Source organism: Taudactylus pleione, unplaced genomic scaffold (assembly GCF_031769625.1).
Source record: "Taudactylus pleione unplaced genomic scaffold, aTauple2 ptg000201l, whole genome shotgun sequence".
Lineage (NCBI taxonomy): Eukaryota > Metazoa > Chordata > Amphibia > Anura > Myobatrachidae > Taudactylus > Taudactylus pleione.
The window spans coordinates 30,558,256-30,571,105 of NW_028284603.1; positions in this window are offsets into that span (position 1 = coordinate 30,558,256).

Consider the following 12,850-nt stretch of genomic DNA (forward strand, 5'->3'; position numbering starts at 1 on the left):
ACTTTTATAGGGATGCACGATGTAACACAAATCACCTACTGAACTGATGCAGAAATGGTAGTAAAATGGGCACAAATTACTCTTAACCACTTGCCTGGCGTGGTTGCATCAGATGTGACCACAGAAGACTGGGCTTTCCCTGACATGGTCACATTTGATGCGACCAGTCAGAAAAGCCCACTAGGCGGCTGCAGGAAGCTAATCTACAGGTGCTTTTATGCGTCTTTGACAAAGTGGTGAAGAATAGCATTTAGCAACTTTTTGGGGGGGAAATACCTAGTCCCATCAAATTTGTGGTACATGAAAATGGGAGAAAGCATATTTTTAAGTCCCTAAAGAGTACTTTAAAAAAAAATCATTAAAAATCCACCTGCCGCAACCAACCGCATTCTAAAAAAACACCTGCCACATACTTGGGAACCCCCCTGGAGTCTATTTCTCTAGTTTAGAGTTTGTCCCCAATTTTATTTTATTTTGCCCCCAAAACAAAAATTAATTTTTGGGGGTTTCCTATTGAACTTTAAAAAAAAAAATTTACACAGAATATCTTAGGGAGACATTCCAAGGGGTGCAGGGTACTTCCAAAACCCCAATTCTGCACTTTTTTTCGTCACCTATTCTATGGTAAAAACTTATCCCTGGTTTCTGGCACCTGTGGAAAGTCTTTGAAATTGAATACGGGGACAAGTGAAAAATGGTGAAAATTACGTCATCAGTGATAAAGTATCACCGATAACGGGTTTTCGTAGCCTAATTGAATATGGCCCTTAGTGACAAAATTAAATTAAAACCATTCAATTTTTTCAGGTCATGACTCATGGGACATTGAAACAACCTTTCTAAGGCCTCTTATTTACTGTCATCACAATATTAGCCTTTTTTTATGTTAATCTAACCCACAGGTACTCAAACTCGGTCCTCAGGACCCCAAACAGTGCATGTTTTCTAGGACTCCTCACAGATTCACAAGTGAAATAAATTAGCTCCACCTCTTTTTAAATGTGTCGGTGAGTAATCTACACACCTGTGCACCTGCTGGGTGTTCTGGAAAAAAGAAAGTGTGTGGGGTCCTGAGGACCGAGTTTGAGAACCACTGATCTAACCAATTATACCCACAACATTTGCTATAGGAGCATTTTCATTATGGCATTGTTTTTCCAATGCTTCCTGCTCCATATACTGGGGTCAATAGATTGTCCTCTGTTTACCCATAACCAAGAACTGCTCGTGCCCAATGCATGTAAAACACAATCAGGCTTTGAATGCAATCTAGGGTCACTTAATGCAATGGCAGTAGGTAAGGACCAAGGATGTAAATGATGAAAACAAAATATAGCAAACTTTTAAATAAATGTTTCTATAAAACAATTATATATTGACAGATAGCAATAACCTGTGGCAGGGGTTCCCAAACTGGGTGCCTCAGGTAGGTGAACCAGGACCAAATCAAATTATTTATGGTCAATGTGATAGATAAAACCAATGCTGGTGGCTGCCAATCAAAACATGAGGACAAAGAAGTGCAACCCCATCCACAACCATATAACAACCTAAGGATGGCAGGTAAGCACAATTTAACTTTATTATTCTTTGCCAGAAAAAAAAACTCTGCCATTACAGTCCAGGTTTTAAGGATATCCATGATTGAGTCCAGATGGTTAAATCAAATTGACTGTGGTACTAGTTAAGTCACCTATGCTCAAGCATGGATATCCTTAAAACCTGGACTGTAATGGAGTTTGGGAACCTCTGCTCTAGGGTGCCGTGATTCAAGAAGGTTTGGGAACCACCGACCCATGGTGTTATTGGACTCTTGCCATTAACAAATTGCACCAAAAGACTCCGGGCCTCATTCAGAGGCGGTCGAAGGATGCAAGCGGTCGCTCAGAAACTGGGCGGCCGCTTGCATCCTGACCGCCCGCCTCTGTTTCGGTCGTTAGGCTGTGGGTTTACACCCACAGCTCTAACGACCGCTAGGGTGATGGTCGCGATGGGGGCTTACGACGAGACCCTAGGGTAGGGTCTCACTTGTCGTAAGCCCCGGAGAGCTTCTGGCTCTGTCAGAGCCGGAAGCTCTCCACTGACATGGGAACGCCTCCGTTTGGGCTGCCACCCCCCCGGCCCGCCTTCCAAACGGGGCGAGCTGTCAATCAACATCGACAGCTCGCCCCCTTTGGAAAGAGACCCGCTACGACCGGCGCTGTCGGTCGTAGCGAGTCTCACGCATGCGCACGAAGGAGCCGGCTCCCTCGTGCGCATACGCACTTGACAAACATCGAGGCGGTCGTAGACCGTACGGCCGCCTCTGAATGAAGGCCTCCGTCTCTTGTATTAAAAACACTAAATTTACTAGCCAGTGTGTCTCACAATAAAGCTTAAAGTACATGTTCACTTTCAAACACGTAGCTTTCATTAAATCTAATAAGTTAAAACAACATGATATCTGTGTGTATTAGTTTGGAAAGCAACAATACCTGGACTCCTGTGGAGTAATATTGGATCAGTGTTTTCCAACTTCAGTCATTAAAGAATCCTAACAGTACATGTTTTCCAGGTCTCCCCACAACATCACAAGCATAATAATTAGTACCACGTGGATCTTTTAAAGGGATTGGTATAATAGTTCAAAAGAAACTGCATACCTTTTTAAAAAAGTGTTTGTTTTCCAGTACAGAGTGTGAAAAACATGCATTGTTAGGGTTCCCCGAGGACTGAGGTTGAGAAAAACTGGTTTGAATACTCTGGGTAACAGACACTGCTAAGCATTACTATTTTAACATCATCCTATTTTACCTTCTTTGGAACCGCTGGCAAGATTCCAATACTGGCTGCTCCAGCCAAACTACATGGATCTTGTTGGTGATGAGAACACAGAGTCACTGTTCAGTACTGCTGCAGTGTATGATGGTACATTTAGTCACTGACACAGCTGTGATGTCACAATGCTGTGCTTTCCTCACCAGGGCTGCATTTGGTGCAGATACAAAATTGGATATGAACTGCATTAAAACCTTTTTCCTACATTCTTACAATCTTAATAGCCAATTCACTTAAAGCAATTACTTTTAATGTTATTTATACCCCTTTCAGGCATAAGACCAGGAAATACATGGGTACTTCCCAGGTCCATCAACCCTGGAAATTCCCAGGTCTAAGTGCCGGATTCGCCAGCAAAAAACGCTGATTTTCGCCAAAAAAAACAGCGAAAACGGCAGATTTTCGCCAAAAACAGGTGAAAAGTTTTCTCCACCTAAGACCAGGAGAAAAAAAAATGCAATATCCCTATTTTTAACTAAAAATGTGTGGATTTCTTTCAGAACCCTTTGGACAACCCCCCTAATGATAAATAAAAAAAAAAAAATTTCGTTTTGAAAGTTGCGTAATTTGGCAAAAAAAAAAACAGTCGAATTTTTGAAGCAAAAAAAAACGTTGAGACCCTCATTCACACTACACTAAAACCCAGAAAATTCCAGGGCCGGATACGTTCACACTGAACCTGGGTCTGTCCTGGAATTTGGTGTGGATTTAAAGGGGACTTTTTTTGTTTTGCTCACAGTAATGACATAATATGAAAATTAGCTTTTTTAGAGTAAAGGCCACAAAGTTTGTTTCCAATGTTTTTTAAATTGAATACTAATAAATTTTGACATTACAATATAAGAAAATTATGAATATAGCCTTTATAAAGTATTGGTCTATACAGAACAAAATTTTCACATAAAAAGTTAAACATAAAATAATACGGAATTATATTAATTTGCTCCCCAGCCATGTGGTCCAAGGGCCTGATTCAGAGCCGGACGCTATTTGCGCTCGCTCATTCAGAAAAAGGGTCCGGCTATTTAAATTGAGCGCTCGCTCTTTGTGGTCTATTGACGCCTCTATGTCTGAGCGAGCAAACGAAACGCGCTCGCTATTTTGTAAAGACGCCCCCTGGCCGCTCGCATCATACGTCATCTCCGCTATTTATTTGATTAATCGAGTACATCGAAAGGCATCTGAACTGCTCGCAGTGCTTGTGGTAGGATTTTCCTACCGCAATCATACGAACAGTTCAGGCTAAGAAACAACCAAGTGACGTGGTCGATGACGCTGCTTTGTTAATTATGCACACCCTTAAAACGCCCGTTTTGACTGTTTGGCACGCCTGCGTTCAGATCACCACTCCCCGTTTTCAAGCACCTTCCCCTGTTACCACCCACAAACGCCTCATCCTGTCACTCAAATTAGCAGGCACTCGCTATTTAGCGAGCGCTCGATTTCCGACCGCAATGACTGGTTGGCGCATGCGCATTACGACCCATACGCATGCACAGATTTGCGAACATCGCTCGGAGCGAACGAGCGGCCGCTTACGAGCGGCTCTGAATCAGGCCCCAAATGCCTGCAGTTGATGTCATCTGCAGGTGCACGGAACAGCCAATGAGAAAGTTTTCTTAAAACCTGGGTTGGATGCATTCACACTAGAGCCTACCTGGGTTTCACCTGCGAAAAACCCTGATACAGAGCAGGGTCATGGACCCAAAACTTCGACCCGGGTTGATTCTATTCACACATAGTAAAAACCTGGGTTGAAGCACGTTCACGTCCAAAAATCTGGGTTTTTGCTGTATGTCTGAAAGGGGGCAAATTTAACTTGAGAGTTTTCCACCAATAACTTTAATTTATTATCGCCGTATATCGCAACAGTAACAAATGTTACAGACATATCCGATCACTCGTACTCATGTTGCGGGGACCCGGCGGTGATTGACAGCTCAACTGGACAAGCAATTTAAATACCCACCCACTTGAGCTATTAAGCCCGGCACAGATAGGTTGACTTGTCAACCTAGTGTGTACCCAGCTTTGGTTCTGGGTTCAGACCCGTCTGAGAAACTGCAGTGATTACCTTTGAATCCGTCTCCAAAAAAATTGTGAAACAAAGCCCGAAGGGCCAAGCAAACTTTATAAATTAGGCATTTTTGTGGTCCCCACAGAAACCTATGGAGATTGCATTTGCATTTCGAAAGACCTTTAGTAAATACCGCCAATGCTCAAAACTGGAAAACATTGCAAGTTTTGAAAATGAACAGAAACCAGCTACAGCCTCCTATATTCATTCTGTCCATTGTAGTTATGTTTTAATTCTGACTTCTAAGGATGTGTTAATTTTGCATGAGGTAAATCTCAACTTCCCCTTACTTACAATTGAAACTGAATACACAGTACATTGATATGTTTAGACACATGTAAAGGTATTAAACTTGCAGGTGTGAAACTGATAGGTGCACAGACAGTAATGACGCCTTGTCTTTCCATGGCAGATAAGAGATGAGATTGGTAATCTAGAATTACTTACAGCAGGTACAGCACAGTGATCCTAGTCATGCTGTGTTTCTCCAGGAACTAGATAGGGTTTTGTGCCCTCTTTTCAGATCTTAGCTGTAAACGCACAGGAAGTGTTATTTTACTGACTGTTACTTAACTTTGCATCACTTGTTACTGAAATGGACCCATGAGCCAGTGGAAAGCAGGCAGTGTGGCTGCATAATAACCTGATGAAATAATGAATGTCTATTTTTCTAGAAACTGTCTTATTGCTAAACAGATTAATGATTTGCCAGTTTGGGCTTCTTTTTAAGGTGTTTTTTGAACACTTTATTTAAAACAGTGCGATTAGTGATACAGCAAGGAAAGAATACATTCCCAAATATATTCATACTTGCCGACATTTGCCTTTTCCTCCCGGGGAGGAGAAGCAGGTTGGAGTTGTTGGGGGCGGGGCCGGATGGGTTGTGACATTAAGTCTCGCCTCTCACGGCAATTTGCCGTGAACGATGCATATTTAAATAAGGGGGTGGGGTCAAATGGCACAATTTTCAATCGTTTCATTAGGTCACGCCCCCTACTCACGGACCTTCTGGTCCGCAAGAAAATTCTCCTTATTTTGCCCACTTTACTAGGAAGTGGGCAGAATGCGGGAGAAGTGCCTACCCTTCTGGGGGTGCGGGGGGTTACCCATAAAATCGGGAGCCTCCCACGACTTCCAGAAGGGTAGGCATGTATGTATAGATTTTCTATTAAATATATAAGAATCAGACAACATTTTTGCACTGTGGAACTGTGTATCAAACTGCTTTTTATATAAAATTATGTATTCCTAAATACTAATGGCAGAATGCAGGATATTTCACAAAAATCTCAGGCAAAGTGCTAATTAGCACTGTGGATCGCACCTTATTATTATCAATGGAGACTATGATCTGACCCCTATGTAACAAACTCCAGAAAGTGAAGCTTTTAAGAGCTTGGCCCCAGTAGTTTTCACTATCTTCAGAGTCTTGCAGCCCCCGGCCGGCTCCGGAAGCTTACACTGTGCGCATGCGCTGTGTCAGTTTCAACTTTTGTCGCGATAAAATAGTTTTATTGCCGTCGTTCCCCTTTTTGTGTATCCAGACAAGGGAGAGTAAGGGGTTTATGTGCTAATAATCGTGGAATAGACATGGGGATGTGGTTAGCAGATTGGCGGACGGCATGCAGCCGGTCTAAAGCCCGACACGGCACTTAAGATAGGCGTCAAATCCCATCACCAATCTTAATCCCGACGCCGAAATACAGACAGACGCTAGGGGGCGTCTTAGCTGTTAGCCGCGGAAGGGGGGGGGGGTGTTAGGCTTAGCATAGCAGGGTTAGAGTTAGGTTTGAGGGGGGGAGGTTGGGGTTAGGCACCGCTAAAGGGGGCTAGCCACCCCGGGGGGGGGGTTAGGTTTAAGCACGAAGGGGAGAGACTTAGGTTTAGGCACTAACCTGGGTTAGGCTACAAAAATGGTTAGGCGGAGAAGGGGTGGGGGTAAGTATACTTACCCAACCCCTGTGGGGACAGTGGCGTCACAAGGAGGGTGCGTGCCGCACCCGGGTGTCACCAAGGTGCAGACTCTCCCTCAGTGACAGGGGCCGGGTGCTGCACTGTATAATAAGTGAGGGAGCCGGCCGGCACTGCACACAAGGGGCAGCTTGCACTTCTGGCACCGCCCCTGCCCCCCAGTAACAACGGGACCACGGGGGTTTGCCCATGAGGCCATGCCCCTTCCCAAGTGGCCTCGCCCCCTTCCCATGTGCTCACGCCCCCTTTTCGGCTGTGCCGCATGCATATCGTCCCTCCCCACACCGGGTGACACAGCGGGGAGGGACGCCACTCTGTGGGGATACTGACCATCGGGATGCCGCTGTCTGTATTTTGACAGGAGGCATCCCGACTGCCAGTATTACATACCCATTCCGACACAGGGAGACTGACAGATTTGCTTTGCACAAATACACTGTGTGGATTGGTTGATTCATACAGAAGGGTAGAACCAGTGATAGCACAGTAGCTCATCTGACTCCATTATAAATCAGATGCCCTGTATCCCTGCCATATGACAGGAGATACAGAGTTTAAGGAAGGTCATCCAGAGACTTATTAACGTTGGGGTGCCATGTGCAGAGGTTACTCCCTGAGCAGCAGGCCCCCACCCTATATCTTTTGCAGGTGGCCCCATCTTCCATGGGACGTATCTGAATCTGAATATGACACATGCACAGCAGATAGAAAAGTCTTTACTATCTCCTGCACCAGTGCCATCTTTCAGAATATATCACAGGAGAAATTGTGCTGCTGGCAAAAGGCAGGGGGTGGTGTATAAGTATACCATTCTGAGTATAGAGGCCCACATGCCCTTCATACCCTGCACCTTTTATAGATACACCCGTGGAGGAGTTTCTTCTAATATTCACAATATATACTTCTATGAAGCTGTTAGGCATCATAACCTCTTGTTCAGACAAGGGCGGCCAAATATAAGACGAATGTGGTTAATGAGTGACTACATAAACATACATAAGGCCAAGAACGCACCTGTGTAAGTAGGTAATGGGCACCAGGAGAGATCCAGCATCTGAATGGGCACATGGAGCTAAATTTACTAAGCAACACTTTCCAAGCCGCCATGTCTTTGTCCACTTCATTTAAAGAGGCTATAATATTAAATACAAATGTAGTATTTGCTGTAATATTACTCCCTCATTAAATCCAGCAGACGAATCCGCTGAAGATACGTCAGAAAGTTCTGCCCGGTATGTTGCAGCTTAATCTTATCTTCTTTTTTTCAAAGGATTTCTCGTATTGTTTAGCATCAGGATGAGAGTTTTTACAATGTATGCATTTGAGGCTGCCTGCTCTGGCATACAGGGGGCAGACTAAGGGGTCTATTTACTAAGACTTGGATGGAGATAAAGTACCAACCAACAAATCAGCTCCTAACTGTCATTTTTCAAACACAGCCTGTGACATGGCAGTTAGGAGCTGATTGGCTGGTACTTTGTCTCCATTCACTTTATCACCATCCAAGGCTTAAGGCATACATGCCTACCCTCCCAGAATTCGATTTTTCGGGTAACCCCCCACACCCCCGGAAGGGTAGGCACTTCTCCTGCTTTCTGCCCACTTCCTAGTGAAGTGGGCATAATGGGGAGAATTTCTGCAGCGATCGTGGGTCTCCATGCAGGGGGCGGGGCTTCATGACGCGATTCTGCACGATTTGCGTAATTTGGCCCCGCCTCTATTTAAATGTGATCCAATTGCGTCAATTTGGGGGTGGGGCTTAATCCATCCCCGTCTCCACCCTCCAGCTTGTCTTACCCGGGCATTTCCTGGGAACACAAATATAAAGGTTGGCAAGTATGGCTTAAGGTCCCTACACACTAGACGTGGTATGTCAAACGCAAAATACCAACCATGCCAAATATTCAAAGTCTAACAATGCGTGGGCCGCAACAACAAAAAAAGAGTCTTATATGCAATTTTGAAACGTTTATTATTAATAAAAACCAATGCAGTGCCCCTTAGAGCCCCTTTTGCAATGCCCCCTGAATTTGCACCCCTTATGCAGTGCCCCCAGTAATGTCCTTAGTAGTGCCTATTATGTTGTGCCCCCAGTAATGCCCCTTTATGCAGAGCCCCCAGTAATGCCCCTTATGCAGAGCCCCCAGTAATGCCCTTAATGCAGAGCCCCCAGTAATGCCCCTTATGTTGTGCCCCCAGTAATGCCCCTTATGCAGAGCCCCCAGTAATGCCCCTTATGCAGAGCACCTAGTAATGCCCCTTATGTTGTGCCCCCAGTAATGTTCCTTATGCTGTGTCCCCTCCCAGTATAGAAAAGGCCCCAGTCACCTGTCTGTGCAGTACTCACCTTTCTTCACGATGGCCGCTGGGCACCGCTCCAGTCCACGCAGTCCCGCGTAGACGCTGCCGCTGACTGGATCTAATTAGATTCAGAGCGGCAGGCACAGGCTGTGCTCATCGTGGGTGACGTCACCCGTGCGCTGCATCACTGGGAACGCTGGCCTCTGAAGCGATCAGAGGCTTGTGATCGCTCCAGAGACCAGCGTTGCCACCTTGTAAAGTAAACACTGCCCGATCAGAGCTGAGCTCCGATTGTGGCAGGGGTGTGGGCCGCATATTGTATATATGTGGGCCCACACTCTCAGGCCGCATAAAATGTTTATTCGGGCCGCATGTCTGACATGCCTGCACTAGACAATATTTTGCACGATTTGGCCGAATCCTTAGAAAATGATGCAGGACACAGCATGCCAAGACGACCCAGTCTACCTTGTCCACACGCAGGTTAATGGCTGTGTGGAAGATGCGGAAGCGATTGCTGAGGATGCCGAACACATTCTCCTCAATACCTGGAATGCCTGTAATTGTAAATGTGCTTCTCTGTCGTCAGTCCCTTTGCACACGCGGCTTCATAATGTGTTCATGGAGTGCAAAGTGGAGTGCTCATCAGCCACAAACAAAATTTAGGCCGTGCTTAGTTTCCTAAACAAACGGCAAGTTAAGGCTTTTGGAGATGAGCCTCTCATAGACAGCCGTGTGCTTGAATGACCCACCATCCGGAACACGACCATTCTTGCCAAATCCATTTGTAGTTCGCATTCACCACAGCAATCAGAACAATGCTAAAGATTCCCTTGTAGTTGTAGTAATAGGATCTAGTGTTGGCAGGTGGGGTTATGCGCACATGCTTGCCATCTATAGCCCCCCACAGTTAGGGAAGTTCCACCTTCGTTCAGATTAGTTAGCAATGCTTTTATCATTCCTCCATGGTTGTAGGGAACTGGTATTTAAAAAAAAAAGTTAACATGACCTTAATGCAAAATCCTGCTCCAAAGCCCATGCAACCAATTTGACATCCTAACCACACATTTGGGGAGTGCAATGTGTCAAATGGTCCCGGAGCAACAGCTCCAATTTGAGAGGCTGGCCTATGATTTGGTCATTTGTGGGGAAATGTGAGCCTCAGCAACACCAAATTGCCCCTAGTAGAATGATGGCTCCCACCCCATCAAACCCTACTCCCCCACCCACCTATTCGTCCACATCTTCCACTGGCATCTATAGTGCCTTAATGGAGGCAGAGGAGGACCCTCCTCAATTTTATAATTTTTAAGAAGTGTGTTATATTTTGTACCCCGATTATCAACAAGTTTTATAATTCCCAATAACTACTCTATGATATATGGTGCTTCTGCCGCTGATTTTACTAGGTCTATAAACACATGCCGTAAGGGCAGATTGATGGTGCCACAATTTACGCTTACAGCACATGGTTATTGACCTATTCAAATCAGCGCCACAAGCACCATATATCGTAGAGCACCGAAGATATTGGGACTGATAAAACTTGTTGATAATTTTACTTATAATGTTGTTTACATACAAATAGATGTTTGTTGTTAAATGTGCACATTAGGACCATATTTTGTGGTCTAGTTATTGTTATATACAACTTAAAGTTTTCTTCTATGAATATGTATACACATAGGCCCTGATTCAGAGCCGGACGCTCTGACCAGAGCGCTCGCTCTGATTCAGGGCCCACCTCCATAATTATGGAGCGTCCTCCTGGACGCTCGTATAGCTGTGGGTCACCACCCACAGCATATACGAGCGTGCAGGATGATGGTCGCGATGGTCTTGACCATCGCCACTGCGAGCCGAAGCCTGCGGTTGAGTTTCTCAACCGCAAGGCCCGGAGTGATTTTGCCTCTATCAGAGCCAAAATCACTCCCACTGACATCACTAGTGATGTCAGTGGGGCCGGCTCCTGACGGTAGGCGTTCCCTTGGGAACACCCCCGTCTGGGAGGCACGCCCCCGGCACGCCCACCAAAGGGGGCGTGCTGTCAATCAACATCGACAGCACGCCCCCTTTGATCAGACACAACGAGCGAAGGAAAGTCCTTCGCTCGTCGCGTCTCGCGCATGCGCACGACGGAGCTCCCTCCGTCGTGCGCATGCACAGTGCACACCATCGACCCACTTGCGAGCGGACAGCCGCTCGCGAGTGGGTCTGAATCAGGCCCATAGTTTTCAATAAAATGTGCAAATGTTTACATTACACTTGACTGACAATTTTTTTTTTTTCAAAAACCGCTCAGAAACTGTCAGGTTTTTTTCTGACTGAATTAGGTCAAGAATATTTTTTTTAGACGTATCCAACACAATTTTCTTAATTTTTTTTTTTAAAACACCGTATAACATAAAAATTGCAATTTTGGCCGATGTGTTCAACTATTTATAGAAACCATTGATTGTTTGAGACCACAGCCACCGATGTTTCCTTAACATCGGTTCCCAAACCATCGATGGTCCCACACCCCTGCTGGACCCCTCCGCACCCCACCATGGAGGCCGCTGGACCCCCGCACCCTGCCATGGATGCCGCTCAAATCCCGCAACACAAGCCGGACCCCCACGTATTGTAACTACTGTAAAAAATCCCATATCCGAAATGCTCCTTGTCCCGAGCATTTCGGAAATGGAAAACGTGTGTATATATATATATATATATATATATATATATATATACTGTAGGTAGGAGGCGGAGCTAAGGCCGGAAGGAGTGGGGCGGGGGCGCCGTTAGCGTGGCAGGGTAGATAGCAGCCGCGGCTATCAGTCGCTGCTGTTGCTTTTTCAACACAGTGGTTTAGGAGCCGCAACGGGAGGGTGTCCCGCTGGCGGCCCAGACACAAAGCGGCGGCGGCTACCAGAGCCGCTGCTGCAGCTACTCCACAGTGATCAACTAGCGATCACTATAGTTCCGGGAGGGTGTCCCGCTGGCAGCCCAGATACAAAGCAGCGGCAGCTACCAGAGCCACCGCTACTGCTTCTTACTGAAGGGGGTGTGGCCGGCTGCATGATCACTGCTGGCCTCAGTGATCGGGTCACAGCAGCAGTCGCGGCTACATGAGCCGTGGCTGCTGCTTCTATGGAAGTCCGCCGGGTGGGGGGGGGGTGCCGCCGGTGCCCGATCACTGTGGCCAGCAGTGATCAGGACACAAAGGAGGGAGAGCTGCAGGTGTAGAGGGACCAGCAGGTCCCTCTGAGATGGGCGGCTGCTGGAAGTTAACTTCCAGCATGCCGCCCACTGGGCGTTTCTGACTGGTCGTATCAGATACGACCATGTCAGTGAATGCCCTGTCTGGTATGGTCGTATTTGATACAACCGTGCCAGGCAAGTGGTTAAAGTGGGCGTGTACTGCTACATCTGAGAGGCGTGCCATAAACTTGACTTACATCCAAATGTAAATGAGCCCCAAAGCAGTTAGTAAGATCTTCTTGTTGATGAAAACACACTAATACTTTTCAAAAAATACATGTAGCCATAGGGATCATTGTGTCTTATACCCAATGCAGGAAAATAATATTAATGATCCCATTTGAATGTATATATTTCTGTTTTGTTTTTTATATATAACAGCTACATAATAGAGGTAAGGTGCAATCAGGGAGATTACTAGACTCTTCAGAGAGTCAGGGA